An 18,380-nucleotide genomic window follows, 5' to 3' on the forward strand; every position below is an offset into this window, starting at 1 on the left:
CCGACTTTAAATCACTGTGTGCCCCTCAAGCCTGCCACTTCAAAATTTGGGAACTTCACTTTGATCCCAGCACCTCACACAGCTGAATGCTGTAGTCAGCACTGTAGTCACCCCCAAGCCTGGCTTAGAGGCAGGATATAAGGTAAGGGGATGGGCTGCACACCTGGTGAGGAGGGTGCACTTCATGTACCAGGAGGGTCCAGGTACTCTGGGTACAACAAGCAGTGCACGATACAGCATCTCCCTGGCAAAGCTGGTGATGCACAGGGTGAGCAGGCACACCCAGGCACGCAGAGGTTCCAGGCCGGGAGCTGGGGCACAGCCAGCTGGGAGGGTGTGAAAGCCGAGGATCTGAGCCTTCTTGAGAAAGGCAGACACAGAGGACGGATGAGAAACAAAGACCAGATGAAACGTGGATTTGAAAAGCACACCCTGCTCTTGAAATTGGAGTGGGGTCACCCCAGATTTGAGTCTTCTTACGCCCCAGTACCTAGTGTTCTGGCATTTGCCCAATTACTTATAAAATGTGACTGATAATATCTAAACCATAGAATACTGCATTTGGAGTGGTTTTGCGTGTTTATGTTTCTAGAGTGGAATAATCTTTTCTACAAGAAAAATGTACACAATCTGAAATAAATTCAAACCCCTCTTTATAAAGTACTATATCGGACTTCCCTGGTGGCGCAGTGGTTAAGAATCTGCCTGCCAAGGCAGGGGACATGAGTTCGAGCCCTGGTCAGGGAAGATCCCACATGCCGCGGAGCAGCTAAGCCCATGGGCCACAACTACTGAGCCTGCAGACCACAACTACTGAAGCCCGCGCGCCTAGAACCGGTGCTCCACAACAAGCGCAGTAAGAGAAGCCACCGCAATGAGAAGCCCGCGCACCGCAACAAAGAGTAGCCCCAGCTTGCGGCAACTAGAGAAAGCCTGTGCATAGCAACGAAGACCCAACGCAGCCAAAAACAAATTAATTAATTAATTAGTTAACTATTCTAAAAAGGTACTGTATCCTTCTGTACAGCTTCTCTGGGAAGAACTGAGAGATGGTGTAGGAGAGTGAGAAAGACCAATATTTAGTGCGCATCTCTCATGCAGGTGCTCTGCTGGCTCAGATAGATTTATCCCCACTTTACAAAGGAGGAAATAGTCTCAGAGAGGTTTAGTAATTTTCCCAAAGCCAAACAGCTATGGAGTGGCAGAACCAAGATCTGAACCAAGTCTGTTACCTTCAAAGCTTAAGTCCTCATCACAACAAAACTCAATTAATATTTACATTTATCGAATTACATTGCAACCTGGGGAGTTCTTGGCGCAATCCTGAATAAGAGTGAGAAAGAAAGAAATAGCATTGTTCCTATAGTCAACCCAAATTTTGGAGCAGCTACTAGATGCCTGGCCCTTTTTGGGGTTCAGCAGTGATCAAGACAGGAAGAGTCCTGCTTTCATGAACCACGTATTGGGGAGGAGAGATGGGTGCAACTTGGGTGAGGGATTTCACCTTGCTGGACCTCTGTTTTCTCATCTGGAAAACGGGATGGGTGTTCCTCATTTTCTGGGACTGTCCAGCCCTCACATTCTCTGATTCCATAAGAAGCATTTGTTTTCCTGTTTCTTTAGAATTCATTCAGGCCGTGAGCTGTGATGAATGTTGTTAGCTGCTCCCCAAAGCACTCTATTCCCACCCTTTTCCTGTGATCAGGTCTTTCCCGAAACATGACTCACAGTCAGTCAAGTCACAGAACCTAAGGGGCACCCAGCAGAAAAATTCCAACCCTTGCTTCCCAGGAGCTCTGCGGTCTACCTGCCAGGTAAACTTAACTCACCTGGCACAAGGTGGCCATCCCTGGTTTCACATCAACATGATCTCAGGCACAAACCTCCTTGTTTTTCCATTTTGTCTTTAAGTTACTTGTTGAAACAACTGCACAAATATGACACAGATATAAAATCAGGCATCTTCTACCCCCAGTGCCTACTAATAAATGATTTTCTGCCACTTTAATAATAAAGATAGAACATTTCAACATTCTGCTACCCTTATTATTTGTCATTTTTCTTGATATTTCTATTGACTACATCTTTCAATATTTTAACAAAGGAACATTTATTTAGGTTGTTTCAGACCCAGCCTTTAGTGGTAAAGGTTTTGTTGTTATATTTCTATTATGTTTCCTTTAAAAATCATTATCCTATTTAAATGGATTAAGTCACTTCTATAGGCATTTATCTTATGATATTGATGAAATTGATACATAGAGGGCAGTAGTACAAGTTGATTGGACTTGAGAACATCTATTAGCACAGTTAAGTATAAATATTATCTATATGTAAACCAAAGTACAAGCCGAGTGAGATTCTCTGACTTTTTTTCACTGTCTGCCCCTCAAGCCTGTGAGAAATGGAATATTTCTTGCCCTATCAGTAAACAAAGGATGTCACAGTCTTCAGCACTTGCAGCCCTCCAATGTGAGCCGGCGGGCCCTGAGGCACTCAGGATATGCAAATACAGAATGCAGGCCCCAGAGAGCGGAGGTGCATATCAAAGGAAGGATTTCAGTGAGCCCAGGCCAAGAAAAGCGCCACATTCCTCACCTTGGGAGAGCTGGTTTTCCTTAGTTAACAATCACCTTTTGATGTTCCCCATTACCTGCGCCAGTCCCCCGCCCTGTCCCCTCCCCCCGGTACTTTAGCTCAGGGAGGAAGGAGCGCAGAGGGACTCGGCTGAATAAGGGGCCTGCGCGCCTCGGGAGGAGTTTTCAGCCGCTTTCCCCGCAGTCGGGAGGAGGGGCGCTGACGCTGCAGCCGGACCCTTCGCCTCCCTTGCCCCGTTTCCCCTCAGGACGCTCAGGCCAACCCCCTCCCCACGCCCACCAGGCCTCGCGAGCCAGGCCGAGGGCAGGGGCGAGAGGAGGGACCGAAGTTCCCGGGGACCAGACGCTGGAGGCCGCTCTTTCTGCACAGCAGCGGCGGGTGGCAGCGAACCCCTGCCCCTCAGAAGCTGGTCTTGTGCTGCCGCCCGGGCACCGGACCAGGCGGAGGGCCGGCGCCCACTTACCCGGCCCGCCGTCCCCGCGACTGTCACGGCTTCGGCCGCCGGGGCACCTCCAGAGCCGGCAGCCTCAGTGAGGTCGCCCTCCCCTCGGGCTCCGGGGCAGTTCCGTGAAGGCGGAGGGAAGAGACCCCGCCCGAGCCGGGAGTTCCAGCTCTGAGGAAACGCGGGCTCTGTTCAGCGCGCAGTGGGTGGGACCGCTCTGCCCCGAGGCCTTCCGGGAGGGAGCGCGGCGGCGGGGGAGGGAGCCGCCAGGAGCGCAGGGCCCCGTCGGGGGCCCTTGAGGGGCGGCCCGGCGTGGGGGCCACGCCTTCTGTGGCCGCAGCCCAGGTCTTTTTCCTGGAATCCTACACGAAAAAGTTAGAAAGATACACAGTCTATAGTAAATATTCACAAATGATTGTTGCTGCTGTGCTCACTATTCTATTAAAGGTGTAAAATCCATACAACACTTTAAGTTCAAAATTAAATATGAATTTTTACCTTTCTAATGATGTCTCTGATATTCACAGTTGTGGTTAATGAATCAGAGACTGTGGCATCACTAGTTAAAAATGAGCTTGTTAAAAAAATAGAACTCAGGCCCACCGGACCTACTGAATCACAATCTGCACTTTTACAATCTCCCCAGTGTACTTGTGTACCCATGAATAGTTGAAAGGTACATTTCTACCTCGACATGTCTTTTCTGTATGAGAAATACACACATTTTATCCAGTTTGATATAAATAAAACACTCAAAAATGCATATGCCTGTGTTGAAACCATCATTTTATCATTTCTTTTCCAGACAAGTATAGTCTCTATACTGGTTTTGTGGATCACATGCCATACTCTTTTCTTGTACTTAGAAATAAGGTAGAGAAAGTTACTTTGTAAATATATATATATATGTATATATATATATATATATATATATATGTATATATATTAGTGGATAATTGAAGACACTCTTCTAAATTAAAAGCAGTTCTCTTAACTTGCTCTTTTCTTCTTGGGTCACATTATGAACTCTTCCCGTGGCCACATGGCATGTGTACTTTTAATTTCAGGGACTGCTGACATTCCAGGATGTGGCCATAGATTTCTCTCAAGAGGAGTGAGAATGCCTGGACCAAGATCAATGGGAATTGTACAGGGATGTGATGTTAGAGAAGTATAGGAATCTGCTCTCCTTGGGTGAGGATACCTTCCTTCCAGAATTCCTTATCCAACCACAGGGTTTGGAGTCCTTCATTTGTAGAATGTCTCCTGAAATCTTCTGCTTCCTACAATAGGGTTTCAGATTGCAACGTTTCAGGAAAGATTGGGAGTTTGTGGGTATAAATTTTCTTATTCTTTTAAAATTGCAGCCTCCCTTTTAATATACTTTGTAACTTCTTGGGATGTGTCTATATGAACTGTGTACTATATGCTTCTGTTATAGTCCTTACAATATTTTATTGTCTTATTTTCTGTAACCGTTTTCCATGGATTCTTTGGGCTTAAGGTATATTAAAAGGGAGACTGCGATTCTCCCTTTAAAAGGGGACTTATTAAAAGGGGACTTCCCTGGTGATGCAGTGATTAAGAATTCGCCTGCCAATGCAGGGCACCCGGTTCGATCCCCGGCCCGGGAAGATCTCACGTGCCACGGAACAACTAAGCCAGTGGGCCACAACTACTGAGTCTGCACGCCACAATGACTGAAGCCGGTGTGTCTTGAGCCCGTGCGCCATTTATTTTTTGGAGAATAAAACCACTTCTGAGTGATTAAAATTTAGGCCAGCTAGTCAAAATGCTTTATCACCTGTTCTTCTAAAACACTGATCAATGGAACAAGTTTTACTAGGGATAACAGTGTAATTGTATTCTGGAGTTCATATGGGCAATATGGTTTATGACCTTGATGCTGGATCACGACATTTCAATGGTATAACTGCTCTTAATTGTCTGTTTGTTCAACGATTAAAGTCTCACGTGATCTGAGTTCAGACTGGAGTCATCCTGGTTGGTTTCTGTCTATTGCAGATTTCTTCCAGTATGAAAGAAAGGACAAGAGCAATACGGCTTACTTTACAAAATGTCTTCAAACTAAATGATGATATAATCTACATTCAATTAATTTATACATACCCTACTGTAGAACAGGGTTCGTTACGCGGGCAGAGCCCGGTAATTATGTAACACTGAAACTTTTTCTGCACTGGTTCAAGTCCTCTTCCTAAGAATATGTTTATAATCAACATTCTTTCACAAATTACCCAATTTAATTCACCATAGCATTCCTCATATTAACTAAATGGAAAATCCTAGGCTATATACAAATCCAGAAAGGGCCAAAAATCATCAGCCCCCATGGATGATTACAACCCATTGCTGAGGCATTCAAATTACTTATTAAAGAACCACTATGTCCATCAATATCATCAATTTATATATTATTGCCCCAATGCTAGCCTTAACCCTGGCTCTCACAACATGAATTCCTCTTCCCATATCTTATCCACTAATTAGTATAAATGTAGGCATATTATTTCTATTAGCCATATCACACCTAGCCATTTATTCCATCCTCAGATCTGGATGAACTTCACATTCAAAATACTCACTCACTGGAGCTCTAGGAACAATAGCACAGACAATCATCTCATATGAAGTAATGTAGCAGTTATTCTATTCTCAGTCTTATGGATAAATGGATCATTTACACTTTCAACAGTAATTATTACACAAGAACACCTATGACTAATTTTCTCCTGACCCCTACCCAAAATTTGATTATCTCCGCAGTAGCAGAAATCCAATGAAGCCCCACTTGATTTAACAGAAGTAGCATCAAAACCTGTATATGTCTTCAGTGTAGAAAACGTAGCAGGCCCATTCACCCCGTCCCTCCTAGAGAATATGTCAATTTCCCTATCATAAACATTTCCACAGCAATCTATTTTTAGGAGCATTCGACAATCCCTAGGTGTCAGAATTATAGATTCTTTCATCTTGTAAATATAGTTTTTTTCAAAAAATAATTTTTATAGTTTTACTACCTTTTTTTTTTTTTTTTTAATAGTCCTCTTTATTTTTTTTTAAAGATTTATTTATTGATTGATTGATTACTATGTTGGGTCTTCCTTTCTGTGCTAGGGCTTCCTGTAGTTGTGGCAAGCGGGGGCTACTCTTCATCGCGGTGCGCGGACCTCTCACTATTGTGGCCTCTTTTGTTTCGGAGCACAGGCTCCAGACGCGCAGGCTCAGTAGTTGTGGCTCACGGGCCTACTTGCTCCGTGGCATGTGGGATCTTCCCAGACCAGGGCGCGAACCCGTGTCCCCTGCATTAGCAGGCAGATTCCCAACCACTGCGCCACCAGGGAAGCCCTAGTTTTACTACCTTTAAACAAAATGTACTCCATTGCTGTGGAATATTCCTTCATAGGGGCGTGCATGGTTCATTTCTGCATCCGCCTGTGATGGCCTTCAGGTTCTTTCAGGTTTGGCTCCTGTGGCTGCGAGTCCATGTCCGTGTGTCCTGGTGCAGGGCTGGTGGGTTTGTGTTCAACTGGGAGGAGCACTGTGGGTCTCTGTGCAGGGACTTCGCTATCTGAGGCCCGATTGTTTCAGAAGTGGTTGCATCCCCCCGTTGCGTACCAGGCTTTCCATTGCTCCACATCCTGCTGATATTTGATACTATGTCTTTCATGTCTGCCATTCTGGTAGGTGTATGCACAGTATTTTTCTTATGGCTTTAATCCCTCTGTTGTTAGTGAAGTTGTGCATCTTGTGGTATTCATGGACTATTTCCTGTTGTTTTTTTAAAAAGTTTTAAAAATTGTGGTCAGATATACATAACACAAAATTTACTATCTTAACCATTTTTAAGTGCACATTTCAGGGTCAAGAAGTAATTCACACTGTTGTGCAAACCTGACCACCATCATCCTCCAGAACTTTTTCATCTTGCAAAATTGAAACAGTCCCCATTAAACACTCACTCCCCATTGTCCCTCCCTCAGCCCCTGGCACTCAACATCCTACTTTATGTCTCTATGTTTCCGACTGCTCTAGGGGCCTTGTATGAGTGGATCAAGCACTGTTTGTTTTTTTGTGTCTAGCTTACATCACTGAGCATAATGCCCTCAAGGTTCATCCCTGCTGCAGCCTGTGTCAGAATTGCCTTCCTTTTTAGGCTGAATAGCATCCCCTTGTATTGACGGACCGTGTTTTTCTTCTCCATTCATCCATTAGTGGACACATGTAATATCTACATTCATTTCTCCTGTCATAATATTTGTGGAATAACATCAGAAAGTCCTATGAATCAAAAGTCATTTGCCATTAACTTTTTTCTTAAACTTTTTGTTGTGGAAAACATCAAGGCTAAGAAAAGGGAAAAATACATGTCAGCTTCACTTGTGTTCAGGAATTAAAGCTTTACGGATTCACTTTATTCCCTGTGTGTGTGCTATGCGTGCGCATGTGCCTGTTTGCATACATATGCTGTGCATGTGCATAGGTATGTGCACTTGCACACATTAGTGTGTGCATGGGCATATGCGTGCATGTGTGTTCTCATGCTAGTGTGTGAATATATTTGTGCTGTGCACGTGCATATGTTTGTGTGTGTGCTGTGCCTGCCTGTGCGCACACCTGTGTGTTTGCTGGAACCACTTGCAAGTTGGCTGCAGACTGAATTGTGCCCAAGATATATCCGCACGCAGCTGCTCTAACAATCCTGCGTAGCCACGTAATGGTCACAGATCTCAGGGATTTAAATGGATGGAGCAGGATATCCTGACACAGAGTTTGTCTTCCAGTGACTGTCACTGTCTCAGTAACATCCTTCACACCTTCTTTAAGCCCCATTCAGGGTCCAGTTTAGACTCCCATTACATTCAGTCGCCTGCCCCAGGTCCCCTAAAGCAACAATGTCACCGTTGGAGAGCCCGGCCAAGGCTGGGGGTGCCCCTCCTGTTGGCCTGGCCTCCAGGCCCTGCACTTGGCTCCTGTGTTCCCATCTCTCAGCCTGGCCCCGACTTGGATGGGGCCGCCACCTCTTTCCACACAGGGTCCCATCGCCCAGTCAAGGGGGTTCATTCTCCCCAAACACAGCATCAGGAGTGGAGGGGGGTGACAGTCCCCACTGGGTCTCCTTCATGTGAGACCCTGTGCTGTTGAAAGAGCAGGCACCCAGCCCTCGGGGGTGGGGGGCTGGGGGGCGACATGCGGCCCACGATGGGCAGGCGGGTCTCCGGGTGGGGCGAGCCAGTGTGCAAGGAGTTCCGCGGTGGGTTCTCCTCTCCAACGGCTTCTGTGCCCCTACCTCTCCCCGTGCCTCCCCTCGAAGACAGTGCGGTGCCCGGGACGGGAGCCATGGGAGCCGTCAGCCACCGCCCCCTCTACACACACACACACACGCACACGCACATGCACACGCACACGCTGCAGGGAAGCAGGACCTGAGTGCAGGGCTCTCAGCGGCCCTGAGCGCCCCGCCCGGAATCGGACAGCCGAATGGACAGACCGGATCTCCTGGCCCGGACCATGCAGGACTCTCCTGCCTGGGCTTCCAGTGTGGCCGCCTCCTTCTGGAAGCCTGGGAGGCTGGAGTCAGGCCACTTCTTGTCTGTCCTGGCAGCAGACTGGGCTGCACGCTAAGAAGTTCGTGGCTCGCCCGTGGATCCTGACCATCAGGTGGCCAGAGAAACTGGGGACATTTCTGTTTTGCCTGTTGAAATGTTTAATGACAAAGATTTTGTTCAGTTTCCTGATGTGGGTGTCCAAAGATGAGAGACCCATGTGTGTGATCTGTACCTCCTATGAGATCAGCCCTAAGCTAGTTTAAACATGATCAAGTTGTGTCTACATGGCAGACTTCGACCTCTGCATGTCCTGTCTCCTGATTATGTTTAGAGCTGACCATGCGTTGTCTATAATAAGAAGATTTAGACCTGACCATGTTCTGTGTACGCTAGGACTATGGGGACCTGGGTAGAGACCCGGCCTGGCCTCAGTACTGGGAAGCTCCGTGCCTGCATCTGAATGTCAGTGCTTAGATGTCTGGGGTCTGGAGCTGAGGTGGGCTTGTCTACGTAACAGCCTCTCTTCTGAGTGTGGTGACCTGGTCCTCCCAAGGGTCAGTGCTATGGTCGGGGCCTTAGTCTTAATCCCTGCAAGGTTCACCTTCCCTGGGGCTCATGGAGAATCCTCAGGAGGACAACCTGGCAATAATTCCAATTTACCAGCACGTGCATGGTGCATAGGGAAGCAGGTTTAGCTGGTGAATTGATTGCAGGGCACGCAGATCGGGCAAAAGGCCGATGGGTGAGAGCTGAGGCTGCTGCGGAGCTCTCCCTCCAGTCTACCGTCCCTACTCAGCAGAGTCCAGAGCTGCCCCTCGGCTTTCAGCCCTGCTGTCCTGTGAGTTTTCTCAACGTGTAAGTGAGACGAGAAAGGACTGAGCATGCCAGCACCAGGGTCGTGTGTTCAACTCTAGTATGAAAGCTTTAAAAACAGTTAAAATCACACAGAACCAAAGTGAGAAGAGGAGGACTCCTCTGGGACAAGTGTGAGGAAAGGAGACCCACCTGACACTTTTTCCCATCCCAGGAGGTCCCAGGGACCCAGCTTGTTTCCACATTGGTGGAGCCCCCTGCAGAGCCATGGTGTCCTGACCAAGGGGACGTGTGACCCCAGGTGCAGGGTCTGGGGAGGTGAGGTCACCCTGGGACTGTGGACATGTGACCCAGGTGGAGGGGTCTGGGGAGGTGGGTCACCCTGGTGAGTGTGGATGTGTGGCCCCAGGTATAGGGTGCGGGGACTGTGTGGGTCTCACCATACCTGCATGCGTCAGGATCACATGTATGGGGAGACCGCATATGCGCTCTTTGCCTGCAGTGTGTCCTGTCCCCTTTGAGATTTCCAACCTCTGCATTAAGGGTGTTGTCCTGATGAACCTGTGGCTCCTTTTCTTCTCTTAATCTTGTCACAATCATATGAGGTCAGGCATGTTTGAGTGGGTTGCTGCTCTGTGTTCCGGTGAGTGACAACACTTGGTGGTATCATATTAATACTATAGCATATCATATGTCTAATCTATGGGGGTCACCACTGCCTGGGTCCCCCTGGACAGAGGTCAGGTGAGCACAGACTAGCCCCCCCTAAGAATGGTCTCCCACGTGCTCTGTGAGGGTACCGTGATGGCCCCTAAGGTAGGGGACTGTGTCTGGGCCTCCGACATTTGTGATGAAGGGGAGTCGAAATGGAAGCCCAATTAACAAGACATTATTTTAAGAATTTATTTTAAGTGAAATAAAACACACGTCACATACCCTTTACCATCATCACCATTTTAAGTGCACGTTTCTGAGGCATCAGATATATTCACTTTCTCGTGGAGCCATCACCACCATCCCTAGAACTTTTCATCTTGCAAAACCAAAATTCCACAACCATGAAAGTCTCATTCCCCATTCCCTCCCACTGCCCCTGGCACCGAAATCCACTTCAGGCCCTGAGTTGTCGACTCCAGGGCACCCACTGGAGTGGAATCCTGCAGTGTTTGCTGACGGGTCATTTTGGAAGAGCTGACTTTCAGTCTGAAGCTCTGCCTGTCTGCATCTGAAGAATCTGCATTTAACGAGAGGGTGTATGAGGAAGGGGGTGTATGCGGGACAAAGGTGTCCGGGGTGCAGGTGAGCCAGGACCTGACCAGCTGCCTTTTGGGTCCTCTGGTCCCATCTCTTGGTCTGTGCCTCATCTGCATCATCACTGTCCCCGCTGGCACCGCTGGGGTGTTGTTGTCTGAGTGAGAGTCCGCTGGTGCCCCTGCTCTCCTCCCCTCCTCCTGCTGGTTGGGGAGGGAACTGCTTGCTGTGTGGTCTCTACTCCTGAGGCATGAAGGACCCTGTAGCATGGACCTGCAGAGTTTGGGGTGTGGTGCCAAGAGCATGGGGCCCACATAGGACACGACATCGGGGCGTGACAAGTGCTAGGGCTGCCTCATCACTGACAGGGAATGTTGCCCAGATCCTGCTCGAGAGGGCGTGGTGGGTGGCCTGGGACCCTAGAGGCCCCATTCCTATACTGGAGCTTGGAGAGTGCATCCCCATGGGCTCCAGATTCACCCCATATCTTCAGCCATATCCCTCTGTCCTGTCTTTGAACTCAGGAAAACGAGCTCTCTTGTCCACAACATAGGCCTGGTCCTGTTGATATTAGGATTCTTTAAGTTAGGCGTCCTGGGATAGCAGCTCTTTTTAGGCCTGAGAAGGAACAACTCCGGAGTGTACAACAATTTCAGATGAAACTAATATTCAATGACTATCCCTAACTACTCGGTTGTTGACTTCTATTAGTCATTATTCTCCTGGTTTTAGCTCTGATGTGGGGATTACAGAGGAGTCAACATTTAAATCTTCATAATCTGTGTATTTGTAGCTTCAGTATCATTACTGACCCATAGTATTTTATGGTTTGGGAAGAGTTATTGATTTCATGTATCATGTAAAGGATTCACAATGATGATAGGGCAATTAAGATTACAATAATAGCTAGTAAATTGTTCACATTTTCTCTACCTGTGCATCTATTGTATGCATATGAGTTTAGATGTCAATATTAGTGAAATGATATAGAGGACTAGAGAACTTATTTTAAAAATCACTATTAATGTGTGATGAAGAAAATGTAAAAGTTCTTCCATAATCGGTGATGTTGTATCTTGAGAGCCTAGATGAAATTGATATGCCTTAGTGATATACAGGATTTTAGCCTATCATTTAACTTTGACAAAGCTACATCACTTTTTACTTTTATCTCATTTATTGAGGAAGACATAATTGTTATGGTGTTGGCTTGAAACTGGTTGAAAAGGACTTGAGTCCTTCCTTATTTTACATTTACATAGGTAGGATCTTGAAACATAGGATATGGTGGAGGACATCCGTGTAACCATTCTAGGTTAGGAGTAGCAATTTCCACTGCTAAGACTTCTTGTTTAGACACAAGTGCTTTTCAAAGTATGAAGATTATTAGCATTACTGCTGCTACTGAGATGAATGAGCCTAAAGACAAAATATTTCATGTTGTGTGTGCCTCAGGGTACTCAGACTAACGTAGTGACATCCCTGAGAGGCCACGAAAGTGCTGCAGGAAGTCATGTTTACTACTACAAATATACTTGTGAAGTGAATTTTTGCTCATGCTGAGTTAACTGTATAACCTGAGAATAGTGGGAATCAGTGTAGGAAGCCTCCTATAATAGTGAAGACTGCTCCCATGGACATTAGGTCATGGAAGTGTGCTACTACATAGTATGTATCCTGGAGGACAATGTCTGGGGATGAGTTGGCTAAGATGATTCCTGTCAAACCACCTACTGTAAAAAGAAAAACTAAAGCCTAAAACTCATAATATAGTGGGAGGTCATATAGTATTACCTCCGTGAACAGTTGCTAACCAGGGACTTCCCTGGTGACACAGTGGTTAAGAATTTGCCTGCCAATGCAGGGGACACGGGTTCGAGCCCTTGTCTGGGAAGATTCCGCATGCCGCGGAGCAAAAAGCCCGTGTGCCACAACTACTGAGCCTGTCCTCTAGAGCCCGCAAGCCACAACCACTGAAGCCCACGTGCCTAGAGGCCGTGCTCTGCAACAAGAGAAGCCACTGCAATGATAGGGCCGCACACCGCAACGAAGAGTAGCTGCCGCTCAGCGCAACCAGAGAAAGCCCATGCGCAGCAACCAAGACCCAACTCAGCCAAAAAAAAAAAAAAAAAAGAAAAGAAAAAGAAAAATTAAATAAAGAGTTGCTAATCAGCTAGATACTTTTACTCCTGTAGGGATAGAAGTAATTACGGTAGCTGATGCAAAGTATGCTCCTGAGTCCACAGCTATCCCTATGGTAAACATATGATGGGCCCACAAGAGAACTCCTAAAAAACCAGTGGACATGACTCATACTATTCCCAGATAGCTGAAAGGCAATTTTTGTCCTAAATAGTATGCAGTGATATGTGAGATTATAACAAACCCTGTTAGGCCATGAATACAGACTTCAGGGTGAGCAAAGTATCAAAATAGGTGTTGGTATAGGATTCGGTCTCCTCCTGCAGGGTCAAAGAAAGTAGTGTTTAGATTTCTATCTCTTAACAGCATGGCAATTCTGGCTGCTTGGACTGAGATTGGTAATTATAGTAATATGGCTATAGTTGGGGAAGATTAAACAAATAATGGTGTTTGGTATTGGGATATGACTGCTGCTTTTGTATTAAAGACTATAGTAATAAAAGTAATAATACCAAGAATTGAGGAGACACCTGCTAAATGTAAGGAGAAAACAGTTAGGTCGACAGAGGCTCCTGCATGGGCCAGATTGCAGGCTAGAGCTGAATACACGGTTCCACTGGTACCAGAACCAGCTTCTACTATTGGTGATATGAGTAGGAGTAAGAATGATGGGGGAAGTAGTCAAAAGTTTATATGATTTATTGGGGGAAATGCTACTTCAGGTGTCTGAGTTATTAGTGGCCCAAGTCAGTTTTCAAAGCCTGCAATCATAACGGGTACAGCTATAAAGACAATTATTACAAGTGCAGGGACTGCTATGACTACCTTACAGATTTGGGCATCTCCAAGTAGCGGTCCAGGTCAGCATAGCTCAGCCTGGATTAATACAATTAAGGTGCTGCCTGCTACTCCAGCTCAAGCACCAAATAGTAAATATAAAATGCCGATATCTTTGTGATTTGTTGAAAATAATCAGCAGTGTATGAACAGAGGTAAAATGACTGAGTTAGCATTAGACTGTAAATCTAAAGACAGAGATTGAGCCCTCTTTCTGGCAAACCCTGTGGTGAATCAACAAATTGAATTGTAACTTCAGAGAAGCAGCTTCAATTCTGCCAGTGATTTTCCTGCCTTTTTTTTTTTTTTCTTTTTTTCTTTCTCAAATGAAGGAGAAGTAGACTGAAGCCAGTTGACTAGAGGATTCGCCTGTTAACTAAAGTTTCCTGGGGTTAAAACTCATCAATCTCGTAAAGATTTGGATTAAATACAGTGTTTGCTTTACATTCAATTGATGTAGAATAAAGTCTTGCAATCCTTATTTTTAGGAATTAAGTAAATTTCACTTGTTTAGGGTTTTGAAAGCTCTTGGTCTGAACTAACCTAAATTCCTAGTCCAGCACCGATAGAATGGGTGTTGTGTGTTGTAATCGTGTGGGTATTATGATTGGTTATGATAGGAAGGTTATTTCTTTGTATGTTCAAATTGGTTTGTGTTTGTGTTGTTTAATGAAAGGAATATAGTTAGTGATGTGGAGTATGTTAGCTGCAAGTAGAAATATATGTTGAGGCCTGCTATGATGGCTATTAGTGTTGGTAGAATGATGTTGTCGTTTTTGTTATCTCTTGGATAATTATTCATTTGGGTAGAAACCCTGATAGTGATGGTCGATGTCCTAATGATACTATAATGGTGAGGAAAATGATTGTGATGGGAGGTGTTTTATCTCATGTGTGTGATAATGATACTCTTGTAGTACATGATCTGGGCATAAATAAGAAGAAGATAGTGTTGTTATGATATAAATTAGTATGTTTAGGATTGTTATAATCTGAATATACATTATAATAGCTGTTATCCATCCTATATGGGCAATTGATGAGGAGGGTGTAATATTTTCCAGGTGAGTATGGCGAAGTCTGCCTCAGCCTCCAGCTATGATTTATAATATCACTATGATTAATAGTATATTTAGGTTGATGGATGGTGACATGTGGTATAAAACTGATAGGGGTGCAATTTTGTCATGCTGATAGCATCAGGTCTGCTGTTCATGGGATGCCTTGTGTGACTTCAGGCACTCAGAAGTGAAATGGGGAAAGTCCTACTTTTGTGACAAGGGCGATTGTCATGAGGGTGGATGCTGCTGGATTAAAGATTTTTGTTATTCATGGTGCTCTTTGACCAGAGTATATTAGATTAATGATAATAGCCATTATAAGTAGTATTGATGTGGTGGACTGTTTTAGGAAATATTTGTTGGATGCTTCTGTAGCTTATGGGTTCATGTTTTTTATTAGAATGGGGATACCATTAACCAGTGTGAGCTTGTTATACAATTATATTTCCTGAGAAAATGGTCAGTAGAATGATGGTAAAAACAATGAGAGTTTATCAGCACAGGAAGGATATACAAAAATATTTTGGGGGTATGGGCCTGAAGCTTACTTAGAGAACTTTACTATATAGCATGTGGTGTAATGTGGTAGGTAGCATGGAGAATGTAAAATTATTAGGAAGAATTCAATTCCAGGAATAAGAGCATTGAAAACTCTATGATTTACTCTATCAAAGTAACTCTTTTGTCAGACATATTTCTTAAGTTTGTGGTGGGTTGCCTGGTATGATGACAAGTAGTGAAAACTCTCATATATATAGGGTTAATTTTAGTCGAAAAAAAAACTTTTTATAAGAGATGTATGCGTTGATCATATCAAAATTATAGGTAGGAGGCTCAAATTCATAGAAAGGAGATTGTTAGATGTGTTTTAATGATGACTTGGGCTGTAAATAATTCTGGCATCTAGAGATTGTCGGAAGCTACTAAAAATAGATTGCTGTGGAAATGTTTATCATAGGGAAATTGACATATTCTCTAGGAGGGACGGGGTGAATGGGCCTGATACATTTTCTACATTGAAGACATATACAGGATTGATGCTACTTCTGTTAAATCAAGTGGGGCTTCATTGGATTTCTGCTACTGCGGAGATAATCAAATTCTGGGTAGGGGTCAGGAGAAAATTAGTCATAGGTGTTCTTGTGTAATAATTACTGTTGAAAGTGTAAATGATCCATTTATCCATAAGACTGAGAATAGAATAACTGCTACATTACTTCATATGAGATGACTGTCTGTGCTATTGTTCCTACAGCTCCAGTGAGTGAGTATTCTGAATGTGAAGTTCATCCAGATCTGAGGATGGAATAAATGGCTAGGTGTGATATGGCTAATAGAAATAATATGCTGACATTTATATTAATTAGTGGATAAGATATGGGAAGAGGAATTCATGTTGTGAGAGCCAGGGTTAAGGCTAGCATTGGGGCAATAATATATAAATTGATGATATTGATGGACATAGTGGTTCTTTAATAAGTAATTTGAATGCCTCAGCAATGGATTGTAATCATCCATGGGGGCTGATGATTTTTGGCCCTTTCTGGATTTGTATATAGCCTACGATTTTCCATTTAGTTAATATGAGGAATGTTATGGTGAATTAAATTGGGTAATTTGTGAAAGAATGTTGATTATAAACATATTCTTAGGAAGAGGACTTGAACCAGTGCAGAAAAAGTTTGTGTTACATAATTACCGGGCTCTGCCCGCGTAACGAACCCTGTTCTACAGTAGGGTATGTATAAATTATTTGAATGTAGATTATATCATCATTTAGTTTGAAGACATTTTGTAAAGTAAGCCGTATTGCTCTTGTCCTTTCTTTCATACTGGAAGAAATCTGCAATAGACAGAAACCAACCAGGATGACTCCAGTCTGAACTCAGATCACGTGAGACTTAATCGTTGAACAAACAGACAATTAAGAGCAGTTATACCATTGAAATGTCGTGATCCAGCATCAAGGTCATAAACCATATTGCCCATATGAACTCCAGAATACAATTACACTGTTATCCCTAGTAAAACTTGTTCCATTGATCAGTGTTTTAGAAGAACAGGTGATAAAGCATTTTGACTAGCTGGCCTAAATTTTAATCACTCAGAAGTGGTTTTATTCTCCAAAAAATAAATGGTGCACGGGCTCAAGACACACCGGCTTCAGTCGTGGTGGCGTGCAGACTCAGTAGTTGTGGCCCACTGGCTTAGTTGTTCCGTGGCAGGTGAGATCTTCCCGGGCCGGGTATCGAACCGGGTGCCCTGCATTGGCAGGCGAATTCTTAATCACTGCATCACCAGGGAAGTCCCCTTTTAATAAGTCCCCTTTTAAAGGGAGAATCGCAGTCTCCCTTTTAATATACCTTAAGCCCAAAGAATCCATGGAAAATGGTTACAGAAAATAAGACAATAAAATATTGTAAGGACTATAACAGAAGCATATAGTACACAGTTCATATAGACACATCCCAAGAAGTTACAAAGTATATTAAAAGGGAGGCTGCAATTTTAAAAGAATAAGAAAATTTATACCCACAAACTCCCAATCTTTCCTGAAACGTTGCAATCTGAAACCCTATTGTAGGAAGCAGAAGATTTCAGGAGACATTCTACAAATGAAGGACTCCAAACCCTGTGGTTGGATAAGGAATTCTGGAAGGAAGGTATCCTCACCCAAGGAGAGCAGATTCCTATACTTCTCTAACATCACATCCCTGTACAATTCCCATTGATCTTGGTCCAGGCATTCTCACTCCTCTTGAGAGAAATCTATGGCCACATCCTGGAATGTCAGCAGTCCCTGAAATTAAAAGTACACATGCCATGTGGCCACGGGAAGAGTTCATAATGTGACCCAAGAAGAAAAGAGCAAGTTAAGAGAACTGCTTTTAATTTAGAAGAGTGTCTTCAATTATCCACTAATATATATACATATATATATATATATATATACATATATATATATATATTTACAAAGTAACTTTCTCTACCTTATTTCTAAGTACAAGAAAAGAGTATGGCATGTGATCCACAAAACCAGTATAGAGACTATACTTGTCTGGAAAAGAAATGATAAAATGATGGTTTCAACACAGGCATATGCATTTTTGAGTGTTTTATTTATATCAAACTGGATAAAATGTGTGTATTTCTCATACAGAAAAGACATGTCGAGGTAGAAATGTACCTTTCAACTATTCATGGGTACACAAGTACACTGGGGAGATTGTAAAAGTGCAGATTGTGATTCAGTAGGTCCGGTGGGCCTGAGTTCTATTTTTTTAACAAGCTCATTTTTAACTAGTGATGCCACAGTCTCTGATTCATTAACCACAACTGTGAATATCAGAGACATCATTAGAAAGGTAAAAATTCATATTTAATTTTGAACTTAAAGTGTTGTATGGATTTTACACCTTTAATAGAATAGTGAGCACAGCAGCAACAATCATTTGTGAATATTTACTATAGACTGTGTATCTTTCTAACTTTTTCGTGTAGGATTCCAGGAAAAAGACCTGGGCTGCGGCCACAGAGGGCGTGGCCCCCAGGCCGCGCCGCCCCTCAAGGGCCCCCGACGGGGCCCTGCGCTCCTGGCGGCTCCCTCCCCCGCCGCCGCGCTCCCTCCCGGAAGGCCTCGGGGCAGAGCGGTCCCACCCACTGCGC

This window comes from Eschrichtius robustus, chromosome 7, assembly GCF_028021215.1.
Source record: "Eschrichtius robustus isolate mEscRob2 chromosome 7, mEscRob2.pri, whole genome shotgun sequence".
NCBI classification, from domain to species: domain Eukaryota; kingdom Metazoa; phylum Chordata; class Mammalia; order Artiodactyla; family Eschrichtiidae; genus Eschrichtius; species Eschrichtius robustus.